This window comes from Meleagris gallopavo, chromosome 16 (assembly GCF_905368555.1).
Source record: "Meleagris gallopavo chromosome 16, MGAL_WU_HG_1.1, whole genome shotgun sequence".
Taxonomy (NCBI): domain Eukaryota; kingdom Metazoa; phylum Chordata; class Aves; order Galliformes; family Phasianidae; genus Meleagris; species Meleagris gallopavo.
Window position 1 is genome coordinate 9,841,102 of NC_139419.1, and position 16,475 is coordinate 9,857,576.

At 46.3% G+C, this 16,475-nt stretch overlaps 1 long non-coding RNA gene across 6 annotated transcripts; it reads right to left on the bottom strand.

Annotated features, from left to right (window-relative positions):
- Positions 1–1,100: 1,100 nt before the first annotated feature.
- On the bottom strand, positions 1,101–14,537 carry LOC109370207 (uncharacterized). Of its 6 annotated transcripts, XR_014886819.1 has the most exons (6): positions 14,422–14,537; positions 11,191–11,451; positions 9,401–10,754; positions 8,643–8,802; positions 7,605–8,551; positions 4,822–6,898 (listed from the first exon to the last, which is right to left on the bottom strand). It is a non-coding gene; the product is annotated as an uncharacterized LOC109370207 (long non-coding RNA). The 6 variants fall into 6 exon arrangements; XR_014886821.1 differs by lacking the exon at positions 4,822–6,898 and adding an exon at positions 1,101–1,236 and having other exon boundaries at positions 8,643–10,754; XR_014886817.1 differs by having other exon boundaries at positions 4,821–6,898; positions 8,643–10,754.
- Between the last annotated feature and the right edge of the window lie 1,938 nt (positions 14,538–16,475).

Below are 16,475 nucleotides of genomic sequence, written 5' to 3' on the forward strand. Positions count from 1 at the left end.
AACGTTTACAGCTATGTACCCCGTAGCAAATTAGACCAGCTTGTAAATTAATTGCTTTATCTTATTGTGTTAGAAAAAAGAGTGGTTTTCAGTGGAATTGGTTCCTCGAGCTGGCTCACATGTGATGTGGAGAGGGTGAGACACATCCTGTGACAGAGCAGGCTTCAATCAGTGTAATGTAATTAAGTAATAACAGCTAAATGTTGGTTTTAATAATTATTTTCTTCTGTGGATAAAATATTAGCTGTCTAACCCCTTGTCCTTTAAATTGTCTTTTGGGGAGGAAACATTAGACATTGACCTTCTCTACAGAGAAAGTATCTACTCAGATGATGGGAAAAATCATAAGTAATTCCAGCCCAACGTGCAGAATGAATAAAGCATGCTTGAACAGTTCTGTTTAAATCTATTGTTAATTCTGTGCGTCCCCATTAGGAGTGCAGCTGCATCAGGCTCTGCTACCAGCCCGTGGATTCACATCCTTGCTGGTCAGGAAACTCCCAACCTTCATTAAAATGCACTTGTGTCCATGGATAGGAAGCCCAGGGTGTGGCAGCCTGCAGGACCTGGAGTGGCTGCTCACATTGAGAATGTCAGAGCTTTGTCATATTTGGAGAGTCTGTTTGGTTTTGTTTGCTGGCTTAGCCCTGCCAGAGTTTTGAAGAGCCTGAACCTGACCGCTCCTAGCAGGACAAGTTTGGTAGCCTGGTGCTTACCAGGTGTAAAACCTGGCTCCAGGTACCTGTGACGTGCTTTCAGTAGTGCTCATTTGCTCTTGTTAGATATTTTGTGAGTTTGTTTGGGGCTTTCTGAGGCCAAATCATCACAGAGGCAGTGACGTGATCAGATGTTTAATATGCTTCTCTGCCTGCTGTGAATTCTTCCGATTCTTTTTCTCAAGCTTTGCTGCTTGTGCTTTTTTTTTATTATTATTATTACATTGTTCTCATCCACACGACACATCGTGTTTTCTACATCGTATTTTCTTCATTTCGGTCAAGATCTAAAAGGGTGCATTTGTATTCATTTCTGCCGTCTAAAGACCAGTGTGCAAGGTCTGTAGTTGGGAAGCAGTAGAAGTGGGATGTAAAAATACAGATGGGCAAGGAAATGCCCAGATTTCCTTGTCTAGAGCAGGCTTAGTGCCCTGGCTCACCGTGTGCTGCAGCAGGCAGCTGGAGGGGTGTAGAATGAGGACAGTGGAGGAGAACATTTCTTTCAGTGTACAAATCTTTCCTGGGGAAAAGAAAAAAAAAGATGTTAATAAATGTGTTTGAAATAGTAATACATGCTTCTAAACAGCCTAGAAGCATCACACTGAGTTAGAGATGAGAAGGCAAGAGAGATACTGATGGTTTTCATTTTGAGGACTTAATACGCAGATGAACTTTTATAGCTGTTCCACCTGAATTTGTGATGGTTAGATTACCCCTTGGCTTCAACCCAGTGCAGATTATTTTTAATATTCACTGCTGTACAGTTCAGCAACTATAATAAAATAATTACACATGCCATTAGCTGAGTTATTGTCCCTATCTGGGTGTATTTCAATGGATAATAACCTAATAAAATTAGCACTTAACTTCTCTGCTCAGAAATGAACATGAAACAAAAGCTTATTTAACTGGTCTTACTTAACAGGATCTGAAAATTCAGAACTTATTTTCCTAAATTTCAGTGCCCAATGGCGTTCAGTTGAGGACACATTTGAAAAATAGAAGAGAATCTCCACGTCTACAGACGTGGGAGAAGAGAACTGAGCGGCGAAGCCCTCATCTCCAGCTCCACAAGTGGTGCAGAAAACACATCGAGTTGTCTTCATGTGTCCTTTGTGAATGGCATGTGATTGTGCCTGCCATGTGAACAGCAGGCACGGCCACACAAGTGGCAGGTAAAAAGAGGGAGGTCTCTGTCTGAAAGCATTTGCTCTCCTTCCCTAAAGCTTGTCTTTGAGAGAGGCTGCTCTCCGGAAGGATCAGGAAGGCAATAAATCCAAAGTGATTTTGATTGGGAAAAAGCAACAATGGAAAAGAATGAATTGGATGACAAAGTGATTGTTAGTGTTCTCCTCCAGTGTCTGTTAATTCTTCTGCACTGATTTTCCCTGGGGTGTTAATAGTTGGAGGACTAGAACCGGGGAGGAAGTGAAAAGAGGAGATTTCCATTCTTCTCTGTCTTCTCTGGGCTTCTTTGCATCCTTCCCATTAGCTGTGCCCATGTTGCTGGCAGGCTCCAGGCCAGAGGTGCTGATGGCCAGCCCTCACACTCACCTCTGATCTTTAAAATTGTACCTTTGTTTTACACGGTGTAAGTCGTAGAATTTGCAATAAATGACTCTTTAATGTGAAGCCACTGACAGCAGAGATTTGTGCTGCAATGCATTTGAACCAGTTTCAAATTCATACCGTATTTCTCAGAGAGGTTTGGGAACAGCAGTGTAACCCAGACGCGTGCCCAGCAGCTGCAGAGCTGTGAGCTCCCAGCAGGCGTTCCCTCCAGATGCTGCTGGGCCAGTCGGATGCCGTCTCACCTCACCCAGTTGTCTGAGCCTTCACATCCTTCTCCCATACGCACCAAACAAAGTCAAAACGTTTAATTCACGTGGCATCTCTTGGGGATGGGAATTGTGACAGCGAACCCAGCGCTGCAGCAGTGAGAAATACCCGCTCAGACTGTTCCTCCCACCCCCTGTGGGGCTGCCCACCTCTATCTGGAGGCTACTGCAGCCATTTGGGCCATAAACGTTAGCATGTGTGAAAAAAAGGCACCTCAACATTCACAGTTGGCTGAAATGGTGAAGAATTTCATTGTGAATCCAGGGGAAATAAAAGGATTGAAGAAAAGAATCCATTCACTGCTGTTCAGTGGGCACAGTGGTTGGATACTTCCAGTTTAGGAATTCCTGAAGTTCCCACTGTGCAAACTGCATTTGTAGGTCAGAACAAAGATCTGGTCAGGTCAACGTCCTCCAACAGGGATGCAATGGCAGAGCAGCTCTACCAGCAAGCAGCAGTGGATGGGGCTTTCTGAGTCCAAGCTTTCATCCATTTCCAATAATGACTCTATTAATTAATACTTCTCATCTGTCCCTTTATAAATAATAATAAAAAAAAGCTGTTGGGAAATGATGTACAGTGGGATGGCTTTCAGCAAGTTGCACTGTATGTAACTCTCTTCCTTCTGGCTCCCCTGAGAGCTAGCAGCACTTAGGTGCCCCAGGACATGGCTGTGCTGAAGTGTCAGCGTGGGCACTCTGTCCCCCTGGACACTTTGCATAGTAGTAAATGCTGTTGCTGAAATGCTCAGCTCAGTGCTAAATGGAAAATAAGGCAGATTTTCAAGGCCAGGCTGGATGTGGCTCTGGGCAGCCTGGTCTGATGGTTGGCAACCCTGCACATAGCAGGGTATTGAAACTAGGTGATCATTGTGGTCCTTTTCAACCCAGGCCATTCTGTGATTCTATGATTTTAATAACAGCGTTTCTGATAAGCAGAGAAAAATAAATGTAAGTTCTAGATGAAGTATTTAATTGAAGCACTACCCTATTTCTGGGTTTAAATCCCTTCTCTTTCTCAGCCCCATCCTTGGATGTGATTCTTCTCTTCAATGCAGTGTTGTTTTGTGCTACTAAGGGAATGTTCCACTTCAGAAGTGGCAAGGTGAAAATCATAAAAATATGCAGAGATGTTTCAGAATTTAAAGGACAATGAATTTGCAAGCTCTTACTAGTAAAAGACCTCCTTTTATGGCATATATTTGTAGAAAAATATGGTGTTTTCAAGTTCTAGATTTGACACATGGGTCCTTTCCAACTGGAATAGAAAGATGGCATCAGTCATCTGTATTTCAAGTCTGAACAGAGGAAAATGCAAATAGGAACTGGCATTGGATAAAGAAAGGGAAGGTGCCTGTGTTTCCTACTAACACTCAACATGTGGTCCTGAGCAGTTTCCCGACTCTGAGGCACAGTTAATGTGTGTACTTTATCACCAAGGATGCTGTGCAAGTTATTTAATGAATGCTTGGAAAGTGATGTGCTGCATTTGAATGAAAAAGGCTGTGTAATGGCAAAGCATTGCTGTATTGTATAATTGTGTATGTTGCTGGAAGTGTATGTACCGAGCCACTTGCTTGCTTCTTGCTGAATAGCCTATGAAAAAATGATCTTTTTAGTGCTGGAAGGAAAATCCTCTTATGGCAAAGCATAATGTGGGTACTCTGCTTTTCTGGGCAGAGTTATGCTTCCTTGGGTAAAACTCAGTGGTAGAAATTCTCCGCTGTACACAAAGCAGATTTTCATAATGGTGTCTTCCGGCTTGAAATAATTACTTAAGCAGAGAAAAAAACTGTGAAACTCAGGAACTGCCATCTCAGTAGTCTGTAGAAAATACCAATTCTAAGGCTGTTCCTTTGGGATCAACACTTTGCCTCCGGAGCATCTCTGCCCCACAGAAGGAGCGCAGTCCCTGCATGTGTGACATTAGTGCTCTGTGCTGCACACCCATGCAGCTGCTGGTAAGGCATGCAGATGTCATTTCTGTGTCACACAGTGATCCAAAGGAATGCATACAACAACAAGGGACTTGGTTGCTTCATCTTGGTTGCGGCATCTCCCAACACCCGTCTCTCCCTGTGCCATCACTGTCTCAGGGACGATGCTTTCTCTGGTGGCTGGTTCCTGAAGTACTCACCTGCAGCTCCAGCTGGGGGCTTGTCCTTCTGCATGTGTAAATAAAATCATATTTTGGGGTGTTTGCACTGGAACCCATGAACTGCAGCAGTGCAGAGAAGCAGTGGTTCAGTTGTCCCTTTTGCTGCTGGGTTTTCTCCAAAGTGTACGCCTTCACTACATGCACGATTATGCGGCAACTAAAAATATCTGGGCTTTAGAATGTAACTAAAAGCACTGGCAAGGTCCAGGAGTGGTGCACGCACGTGTACGTATGGCTGAGAACTACAGTCCTGGGACCAGAACACACTGAGCCTCCCCTTCATGGGCTCCAAGCCTCACAGCATTATACTGCATGGCCAGAGCCTGAGGGGGAGAGTGCCAGGAAGCTGGCTGGTGGGAAGGCAGGTGCTTCAGCCTATTTGCCTCACTGAAACAGGCACTGAAGCTTTGTTTCTTCCATGAAGATATAAATCTGGAAAAGCATTGCAGATTTGTTCTTTCAGCATGTGGAGCTCATTTTTTAGGCCAACTGAACAAAGTCTGTGTCTAGAGAGCTCAAGAAAGAGGAACAAAAGTAAACTATAAATATTCAGCTCTTGATTTTGGGTTTTAATAAATTATGAGCTCTGAGAGAAGCGTTTTTTCTTTCAAATATCAAACGACTTGATTCATTTTATAATTTGGTTGTATAGTGCTTGTCACCTTCCATCTGGATACAACACAGCATCTCTGGCAGCACTTCAAGATGAGAAATCCCAAAGGAACAAGGTCCAAGGGTCTGATGAGAGGCAACCACTCCCTCGTGGATGCTGAAGGATGCGTCCTATCCTCTGCACCCGTATCTGTATCTGTTCAGACACAGACGTGGCTATAAATAAAACCTCTGCACAGGAGGGTCTGATCTCAGACACGACGTTCAGAGATCACTCGACCTATTTAAAAGCTGTTTCTGAGCTGGTGGCTGTGGGGACGCGCTCTGCAGCCCTGTGGTGCGGGGTCTGCGTGCAGTCCTGAGCCACTGGGGCTCCTGCAGGGACAGAACACAGCGTGATCCAGGAGGATGGCATGATCCAGGAGTGCAACACGATTCAGTAGCGTGGCATGATGTTGGAGCACAGGGAGATCCAGGAGCACAGCGTGTGCCTGGGTGCTAAGCTGCCCAGCAGCGTTGTGGGAGGTGGGGCCTGGGGCCAGCCAGTGCTGCCAGCATTGGCTGGAAACCTTGAGAAGTGCATAGCTGCTCTAGGGGATGGAACCCAGGCTGATTCAGGCCAGCGTACATTTTTAGTGTTTCAATGTTCTTATGTTTATCAAACAACACATCTGGCTTTATGTGGTATCTTACTAGCACCACCGGAGTGTGTCCAATTCAACAGGCAATAGAACAGCTGGGATTCATTGTTGGCTCATACTGTTAGGATAAACAAGAAATGATTATTCTGCCAACTTAAAAACTGCCCAGTGGTTTTATAAATCTATTGAGGAGATATTCTGGATGGATGAAAACATGACAGGGCTGAGCTTGCTCTGGGTCCTGGAGCATTCACCCTGTGCAATAGGAACTCAGCCTAGATGTGAAATACACAGTGGGCTGGAGCAAAAACCCTGGATTCCAGCACAGCACTGTTACTTGAAGCAAGAAGAGCTGTGCCCAATAATTGGCACCAGAGGCAAAACACCCTTAAGCAGAGTGACTGCTGAAGGTACCTGAACTGATACCAATGTGTAATACTGGGGTGGTAAAATGTGCCTTTGCCCCGTGAGCTGGGAGCTGCAGGAGAAAAGCAGCTTTGGCCGAGGAAACAGCTCAGAATGTAAGTGGGTGCTGGCTCCCAGAAAGAAGAGATAAGATGTGCACTGCACGAAGACACCTAACACAACAGGCTGTCATTGCTGGCCTCAGGTTTCCTGGAGGAAGCCTTGGTTTTTGCAAAAATAATTGGAATCAAATTGGTAGATTTTTTTATATTTTTTTGAGGGACTGTATCTTAAATCCTTTAAGCTGCAGATTTAAGGAAGAGATAAGATCATTGTCTTCTGTAGGAAGAACTCCAAGCACGTTTCCAGGCAGTGCATTAGCTGGGCTGATGTTCTCCAGCCTCCCTTGGTTGCAGTAGGAAGTGCTGCAGCACTCAGGCAGTGCTGTGCAGCCCCGACCTGCTGGAGTGGTGCAGGTATGGCACGGGGCAATGGGCAATGGCTTCCATTTCCTTGGACGAGCAGATCCTTTGGAAAGAAAATCCACCCAGTAAATCTAAGCAGACACTGCTCCTCCAGAGACATTTCACTGGAACAATGAAATACTGTCACTGTGACAGAGCAATAGCTGCTGCATTCTCCTCCAAAGCCACATGTAAAGTTTACAATCACAGAATCACAGAATGGTTGGAAGGGCCAGGGTTGGAAGGGACCTCAAGGATCATGAATCTTCAACCCCCCTGCCACAGGCAGGGCCACCAACCTCCACATTTAATACCAGACCAGGCTGCCCAGACCCCCATCCAATCTGGCCTTGAGCATCTTCAGGGACGGGGCATCCACAACATCTCTGGGCAGCTGTTCCAGCGCCTCACCACTCTCTCTGTAAAGAATTTCTCCCTGACACCCAACCTAAATCTTCCCTCCCTAAATCATACAACCTACATCAAACTTATTCTCTTACTTAGAGCCAATTTTTTCAATTCACTATTTTCCAGAATTTTCACAACCCCAGACTGGGAATATTTACTAACATGGGGGTTTAGAACCAAGCTATTCTTCCATTTTGCTCCAGCTGCACATGGCAGTGCCTGTATATTCCATACAGAGCTGTGTGCCTGCTGCTCTCACAGGCAGCCCCTGCAGCACCCAGCAGGAGATGGAGGCAGGGCACTGCAAGGCACAGCCTGGCTCAAGGTCTGAGCCCATGGCAGAGCTGAGCTCTATCTCGTACCTCCGTCTTCAAATCCTCAGCAAATCCTTCTTTTTCACACCTCGGAGTTGTGCTGCTTGTCTGAGGGCACGAATATTGTGCTGAACTCTGCAGCTGTGGTGCAGGAATTGGCTCCGTCAGCCCAAAGCCATGCAGCCATGTTCCACCTGGAACCAAGGAACTTCGGTTAGGATCTGTGGCCAAGTGATGCAGGGTACAAGAGGGGGCATGGGTGGGCTAAGCTGGTAGGTTCTGCCCTGCAGGTTTCTGATTTCAAGCAGTTGGCTCAGTGTGTGCTGTGAATTCTTTGTTACAAGGGGAACTCCTGTTCCTGAGTGCCTTTTCCTTTGGATGCAGTGTGCCAAGCATCTTCCTGCTTCACACCCTTCATTGCACTTAAATTCCCTAATTCTCCCAACGAATTCCCTTTATAAGATACTTGAACTGTCACATTTCATACAAGTGCTGTTTGTTACTAACATCTTGAACTGGAAGACTTTGATCTTGAACAAACTCCTAGCTGATAAACATTGCTTTCACAACCCGCATAGCTGCGCAGGCTCCCTGCTCACAGCATCCTCTAGGAAATATATTTTGTGGTCGTTCAGAGGGCTTTTCCATTTTGGTTCGTTCCAAACCCTTCAGGATCGGGGCTCGAACCCGTGGCCGTGCCGCCGCCGCCCGCACGCCGCTGCCGCCCCCTGCTGGCCGCAGAGAGCCGGGAGTTGGGAGCCGGGCTGCGGGGCGGCTGTCCGGAGCGGCACTGCGGTGCTCGGAGCTCCGAGGAAAGGCGAGCGAGATGGGCTTTGCTGCGTCGGCAGATCTGAGCCGCTTCCCAGCAACGAGAGGGCAAAGCCAACGCGGGAGGGAATGTGTTCAACACCGATGCTGTGCCGAGTATCCGAGTGTCCAAGTCCCCCCCAGGTTAGAAGGGGCATTTTTAGGCAGGGTGCATCTCCCAGGACAGTCTGTGTAGGAAAACATTTCTCTGGTGAGTTCAGAATGAGTTTGGTAACTTCAGGCTAAGAGACTTTCTCATTTCCTTACCTTAGCACCTACCTGTAGGGGAGGGGACGTGGCATCCTTTCCTCCGGGCTCCACTTACCGACATTTCAGGCTTTCTTAAATACATTCAGGAATTCCGACAGATAACTTTTTGCTCCAAAATGAATTCCTCCTGGCACTGCATGAGTTATTACACCATCAGCCCCAGGCACTTCTAGGTATGAAAACAAATAACTAGTTGATTAATATATTAAACATAAATGGGACTTTAGCACTAAGAGTGCTGTACACATCAGCACAATTTTTAGGGGGGGAACATTTTCCCCCCATAAAAACCATTCTATTAAGTTCAACCTGCTACTTGAAGTGGGAGATTTCAGTTTACCTTAAGAGGTTATTAAACACTAATGAGAACTCTAACACTGGGCATCTCTTTGAGAGGGTTTCTTTAAAAAAAAACAAGCAAAAAAACCCACAACTTTTTGGAGTTAAAAATAATATGTGAGTAATGTGAATAAATACTACAGAGAAAAATGCTGAGAGTTTCTGGATCATTGGCTCTCAGGTAGGATGGTGAGCGCACTGGGCTTTGCTGGTGCACTCTCACCAGTGGGAGAAGCATTGGTGAATGATGGGGCCCACTGCCAGATTTCTCTCTCATGCCAGCATTTAAAAAATGAAGTATGCATGCACAGAAATAAATGAGTATCTAGAACAACCCACACAAGGGCTGCAACACGGAAGTTTCAAAAACTTTGCGGTGGCCCTCACCTCCCATCCATCCATCACAGAATGGCACAACACAAACTCACCTCTAGGCCATCTCCTTTAGGCTGTTAATGCTCTTCACAGGCACAAAATAATAATAATAATAAAACCGTAATTGCAATATTATTTTCTTTTCCATGGGCTGCTTTAGATCTCCTCTGGGTACTCTTCTCTTCGACAACTTGGGTCTTATTCTGGCTTTATTTTCTCCTACTCTTATATTTTCATGCCTTTCTCCTCGCAGCACTGCCTCAGCTCCTCTCCGCAGGCCTGATCTGCATGCTGAGCACTGATCTGCATGGTGTGAGCAGTGCTGCTGATGCCTGCTTCCCCATTTCCATCCCATCTGCAGGTTTCTGGTAGGAACCTCACAGCTGTTTCACTCTTTAGCACAACCCTTCTCTATAGAGAAAACCAATTCCCAGCACATTCTTTGCTGCATCTGACAACATTTAGGTCTCTATGGAGAAAGAGTTTCTTCTGTCTAAGAGCTGTTTATTTTTATATAAGATGACTGGGAAAGTCTGAGCTGATGGGGAGCAACCAGCCCAGGGCAGGGCATTGGAACTGCATGGCTGTAAGATCCCTTCCAAACCAAACCATTGTTTGATTCTCTGATTCCATGAAGACTGCAAGCACTTTTTCAAACCCCATTTTCTATCCTGCCCAGTGTCTGCTGGGGATTCAGATGGGTTTAAATCCCTGTTGGTGCCTTCGGAAGTACAGATGTGCCAAGATACAGAGTATTGTCACTGCGTACACTAAATGTTTGTATGGGTGCCATTGCTTGTGGCTAAAACAGTAAAACTTCCTTCTCCCCAGAAGCTGGAAGAGAGATGGTCCTTACAAAGCCTGACTGTATTTAATGTTAATTTTACAAACTCGAGGTGAACTGAGCGGGTTTGAAGAGGTTCTCCTTCCTGCATCACTGGGCTCACCCTGAAAAGCCTGTGCTGGGTTAGAGCCCTTCTCTCTCTGCAGGATGTCTTGGGAGGCACATGGCACCCACTGCCTGCTGGTTGAGCTGAGTGCCAGCACCAGCCTGGAGGGAGGACAGAGCTGCCGGCTGCTCTGCTGCAGCTGTCAGATGAAGGGGAGCAAAACACCAGCACTAAGGACCAAGTGTGTCCATGTGGTTGCACATTAAAAGCCAGGCACTTCGTGGGATCAGAGTGCAGAAACCATCCACGCTCATGTGATGCCATTGCCTGGCAGTAACAAACAACAGGTACAGGGTGGCAGTTACTGTAATGTTTCTATGAAATCAGCTTCCTTGTGGACACAGCGTTACAGAAAATCTTTCCATCAGAGCTGTTGTGTTTCAGTGAGGTATATGCACTGCAGGCCAAGATGGGCAGCAGAACCTCGGGTCTGTCTGGTGGCCCTCTGCCATAGTGCCTGGGGAAGGAAAAGAGGCGAGAAGGGTCTGAGGAGGGCTGAGAGCGGGACTGGTTTGTTACAGCTGCCCTCTTTGGCTTTAAAGAAGTGTGAAAGGTTGTCAGTTCCTCACCTGAAACATTTCTCTCCAGTGTTTGTGTGTGTGCTCTGCTATCCTTGGCTGGGGATTTAAGTGTCACGGTATATCTGGAGTAATGTTTAAAATTAAAATGGAGTAACTCGCATTTTTAAGCTGATCTTTTTTGTCATTGTGCACCTTGACAACTGGCTGCTGTGTCTTTCTGGTGAAACAACCAAACTAAAATCCAGTCCCGCATGACTAAATGCCATCAAAATTCTTCTAAAACAGATGTTCTAGGGATAGCCAGTGGACAAGTCATGCTTTTGGGAATTGATAGTTTTCACAGATATTTCACATAAAGCCCGCCCTGCTTACCTGCTCGAGGGAAGGGAATCTTTTCCCCCAACCGCTCCGGGCGCTGGTGATTAGCAGAACAAAGGTAAGAGTCAGCACGTGTATTTAGGAAAGGAAGAAGACTGAAAAGGCACGCACGGCAGCGCTGAGTGCTTTGGCAGCGGCAGCCGTCATTCAGATGATGCCCGGAGCAGAGGCCGTGCTGTGCTGCTGCCACCTGCATCCCGCTCTGAGCAACGCTCTGCTCTTGGCAAAACGCGCAGACGTGCCTCGGCCGCTGGCCTTTGAGATAGGAAAGACGGAATTAAGCCTTTTGTAACGTAGATTTATCTTTGGAGCTTTGGGAAAATTACAGATTTAGAGCAGAGATCTCTCATAAATTTCCCGATTCGTTGGAATCAGTGCCGTGCTGAGCTGCGAGGCCGGCAGAGGCGAGGAGCCAGCTTACATCGGAGGGTTACATCACCGTCTCTTGTGTCATCCAGTCATCAGTCTTAAAATACAATGCGTTAAATGCCAGCAATCCCGAACCGAAGCACGGAACTCACTGGCACCCTCCATAGCCCATGGCCCTACGGGGTTCTGCCCTCCATGTTCAGACCTGCTGGTGTTCAGAACCTCTGCTTGGTGCTGTTTGGGAATGAGAAGCCCAGCAAACACTGACAGCACAAAGAATTCATTCTTGCAGTGACAGAAGTACCAGGAAACAAAACTGCTGCCCACAAAACTGAGATGATTATGTTAGACACTGCCAGGTTTTTGGCAGTAAATTCATGTTGTCCTACCACAGTAATTCTTGGGAAATGTGGATCAGTCCATAGCTCTGGCTAAATTGCATGAGTGTGGGTGTTTTTTTTTGGTGGGACTAGAAGGTATCAGAAATCATCAGTTTTGCATTGTTAACTCTTAATGACATGGGGGAATGGTTTTAAACTGAGATGGGGAGGTTTAGGTTAGATCTTAGGAAGAAGTTTTTCATACAGAGGGTGGTGGTGAGGCACTGGAACAGGTTGCCCAAGGAGGTTGTGGATGCCCCATCCCTGGAGGCATTCAAGGCCAGGCTGGATGTGGCTCTGGGCAGCCTGGGCTGCTGGTTGGCGACCTGCACACAGCAGGGGTTTGGAACTGGATGATCATTGTGGTCCTTTTCAACCCAGGCCATTCTATGACTCTGTGACTTTTGTACTGAACCCTGAGTGCTGACCCTCCAAGTCCTTGGTTCACTGTGGGCCCAGCGATGCACTGCACTTCTCACTTCAGGATGTGCATTGTGCAGCGGGGGGTGAGCAGAACGCATCGCCCTACTTCATGTTTCAGGACCTGTGTGCTGCTGTAGGTTTCAGGAAAAGCATCCAACTTCATAACGTAGCTGCAGTTGGAAAAAGATTTAGGAAGCGCAGGCAGCTCAAATTTATAGAACTGGAGCAGTGCATGAGCGGGGTGTTTGGCTGGCTGAGTGAATTTGCATCAGATTTTGCTTTTTCAACAAAGCAATTGAAAAGAGTTTTCATTCTTTTTGGCTGTTATTTTTCCAGAATGTGCCTGCCAGGGTAATTGTCTGTATGAGGAGAGATAAGATCTGTTTCGCAAACAGAAGTATTATGAAGTTCTAATATCTGGCATTTCCACAGCAATACCCTGGAATCCCCATAAGATAAAACACACAGTCAGGAAGAACAACAGACATCTCCTGCGCTGTCACCACGGAGTCTCTGGCTTTAGTGCCTTTGTGCAGCTTAAAAAAAAAAAAAAGGAATTGAGATGTCAGATTATAATCATCTGTGATGGCAACACAATGCTCATAATGAGAACACAATGCTCTTTGGACTTCAACCCAGTGTAGCACCTGCCTCCTTCTCTTGCCATTCCTCTGCTATTACAAATATACACGACCCGGAAGAGCACTGAGGCTGCATTCCCAGCAGTGCCACCCCAGTGCCACCCGAGTGCCACCCTGTGAGCCACCTGAAGGCCCTGTGCCACAGCTCTGTGTGGGTTGGGCCCAGCCAGCTCCTGTGCAGGAGAAGACGGCGTTATTTTTTGCTTTGACAACAGGAAGTCTGAGACAAGGCATTTCCCATTCTTGTTCCAGCATTACATGAACGGCCTTAAAGAAGTGTTTTGGGGAGGTAAACACAAAGGCATTGCTTACAAAGGAATGGTTTTTAACAATGCTCCTGTCCTCTCCAAGCTCAACTCTGTAAACCTTGCTACAGAGCACTTTGGAAAGAACACTGAAATGATTCAGACATCGCCTGAGTTTTTCATAGGTCCTCTGCAGAGAGGTGATGTTCATCTGAAAGATCGTCTTTAATTTGCATCACATGGGGCAAAGGAAAGCTGAGTGCCCTCACCGGAGCCATGCAGCACCCCAGTGAGAGGTGGCTTCTTGACCCTCGCCCCAGACGTGGCCCCAAGCCACATGCCAGGTAGGAATGCCTTCAGGATTGTCATACTGATCTCATCACTAGCATCGCACTCACTGCTTTTTATCTCTAATTATGTACTGACATAATTATCCTTCATTACGTAGAGTGCATGCTGTGCACACCTAGACAGGAAAATAAAATACACGGTGCAGCTGGGGCATGCTTTATTCTGTCCAGAGTTAAAATTTAGCCACCATCATTCGTTTATAACTATTGTGCTAATAGAAACCAACTGGGGCATTGGGTTTTCTTTTTTTGTGATAGAACTGCCCTGGTGTTTTGGTTTGCAGTTCATCCACAAAGCTACAAATCATGTTCATGTCTGCTCACTTCTGTTCTACCGTTTTCTCCAATATTAAAGCATCTTCTGAAATAGGTGTGATAAAACTTCTATCACTAAAGCTCTGTGCTTGATTCAAGGCTCTTTCGTATGCCATCTACCTGTATTCTCCTTTGCGAGGATATCAATAGACAAAATGTACCATCCTAGGCAATCTAAGTATAAACCACTTCCTAAGTCATCAGATGGAAATCAGTCAGTTCTTTACTCAGTAAGAGGTGAATAAGGTTAAAGATTCCTGGCCTGAAGGCTGCCAGAATCTGCTTCATCCATCAGTAAGATTTTGGATGGAGAGAGGAGAGGAGGAGAGGAGAGAGAGGAGAGGAGAGGAGAGGAGAGGAGAGGAGAGGAGAGGAGAGGAGAGGAGAGGAGAGGAGAGGAGAGGAGAGGAGAGGAGAGGAGAGGAGAGGAGAGGAGAAGAGATTAATGCAGTAGTGCAGCACTGTTCGACAGGTCCACCCACCATAAGAGGCCCCATCTCACCTGCACAACGTGGCAGTTGGAGCTGGCAGTATACCAGGATCCCTGGCACAAGCTCAGTGCCCGGAGGCTCCCACATGCTGCTTCTGGTGCCGTTATCACCAGCACTTCTAACCGTACCCTTCCTGATAGACCACGTGCAATTAGCTTTGTTTGTGCAAATGAGGAGTAGAGCTGTACCTTTGCTCTGAGGAGTCACAGGGCTGCAGGCTGTGAGTGCCCTGCTGTGCTTGGCTCCCAGCTCCGTGCTTCCTGCCCGCAAACAGCTCCCATGCCTGATGCCAGTGGCCTTCTGCTGGCCTACATACAGCCCCTCCAGATAACCAAGGCGTTTGATGACAGGAGTTTATCTGACCAAATCTGTAGAGTGCTGTGTCAGTGCTATAAATACAAGCCTTTTTAGCATCTTGGTCCTTCCTTAAGATTTTCTCCTTTCATCTTACCTACTGGAGTCGACCTGAAGAAGAAATGGTTCCTGGTGTAGCCTAAACCTCCTTCGTACCAGCTGAGGGTGCGAGCCTATATGTTTGATACTGCTCACAAAAGGAAATTCTCTGTTGCCAAGAGCTGGCTTTCCCATTTAATTCAGCCTTCCATCATGCTGCCAAGGGAGTGAGTGTCAGATTCCTTTGGATTTTGTTGGATGAATGATTAGATCATGCTGGTTTGAAAACTTACTAAAAAAAGGAGACAAGGCTATGTTCTCATTTGCTGGTATTGTTCTAAGCAAGTTGATACGTTCCACAAATAAAAATGTTCTTTGTTTTATGCATAACAGCAAAAGAGGTTGGGAGGCTGAAGTTCTCCAGAAAATCCCACAGGAATTTCAGCCCAGTACTGTGATCTGGCCCAAACGCAGTACTGCTGGTAGGAAAAAAAGATCTCCATTGTCTCCTAACTGTTGATGCTTGACCGAAGTCTAATTTGAGACCTCCACTTCCATTCCCAGTGGTCACCTCTGGGCCACGTCTCAGCTTCCAGGGAGCTCACAGTCAGGAGGAACTCGCCTGCAGAACGTTCAGCTCTTAACAGTGCACACACTGGATCAGAACTTCTTCGCCTTGAAGAACCCTCACTCCTGGTGACTGCTCTCCCTGCCCATGAGGCACGACAGCTTGCAGCCCACTATCTGCTTGTAACCTGTGCAACCTGACAAGCTCACCATTGGCAGCATATGTGTGTGCCAGGAGTGGGATGCTTCACGACCAATTCAAATTTTAATAGTGCTGTATTTTATGCACTACAGATCAGGCTTTGGCACCATCAGAAAAGTTCTAGTCAAACATTTTTTGTGGGAGGCAGAATAGGAGGCAAATGGGATCACTATTTTCCCCTCTTTTGGTCAAAGGAATGAAAACCATTCAAATATCCATTTCTCCTCTAAGAGCCTTGCAACGCTGAGCAATGTTAGCACAGTCAAACAACAGCCCTGGTATTTGAGCGTTGTATTACAGCTTTCTGTAGCAGTTAACCATAAGCTTCTTGGGACACAGAATTACTACATACATTCAGAGTTTAACATAGCTAAAACAAAGCGAGAGGAGTTGAAAGTTGAGCTCTTTGCTGTTGACCATTCCCATCACCTCCTGCAAGCTCTTTAACTCTCATTTACTCCTGAAGTTTGCATCATACTGTTTCACCAGAGCCTCTTCATAAAGCAGGACAGTACTTTTTTCTCTTCCCTCTGAAAAATGTCTCAGGCTTTGAGCTTTAGGAATAGAGGCAGAAGGTGAACGAGATGTTGTCTAAGGACCTCATATTTTGACACTGTGCCAGAATTAATGGAGGGTTAAACCAAAATGAAAAGCAAACAACCTTAGGCAACCCAAGGTGATGATGGTAGGGAGAAATGTATGTTTTGGGAACTGCTAAATATTTCTGAGCCACTGTCAAGCTACAGGCTTTGCTTTCCATTGACTTATGACACTGGGCTTTATTGCTCTTGGCATTAGGATGACACAGATTCTCCCAGGCATCTGATAACTAGGGAGAATCCATCTCTGTGCACATGACCTTGCATGCACTGCATACCTTACATATGTGGTCTTGCAAGCTGT